The sequence below is a fragment of the Penaeus chinensis genome, chromosome 31 (assembly GCF_019202785.1).
Source record: "Penaeus chinensis breed Huanghai No. 1 chromosome 31, ASM1920278v2, whole genome shotgun sequence".
In the NCBI taxonomy this organism is placed as follows: Eukaryota; Metazoa; Arthropoda; class Malacostraca; order Decapoda; family Penaeidae; genus Penaeus; species Penaeus chinensis.
Window position 1 is genome coordinate 7099102 of NC_061849.1, and position 348 is coordinate 7099449.

Here is a 348-nt window from a genome sequence, read left to right on the forward strand (position 1 = left end):
CCAAAATCCAACGTCAAAACAATGCCAAGAGGAACCGAGGAGGAACGTCGACAGCCAGGACGAGACGAAATGAAGCAGAACGTTGCAGACTGCTGCAGGCGAAGATCCTTTGGGCCAGACAGGTCGCAAAAGGCTTAGACAGGAATATTCTTATTATGAATAGGAGACTTGTGTGTCTGGAAGAACATCTGAATCTTTTTGGAATTGCACGAAGGTCACACCTATCTCCCAACTAAATATAGCACTTAAAGCCCTTAGTTACTTGGCGATTTGCAACTAGGACAATTTGCTCCCTTGAAGAGATTTACATTTATTTTTCTTGGATAACAGAATTACTGAAATATTATG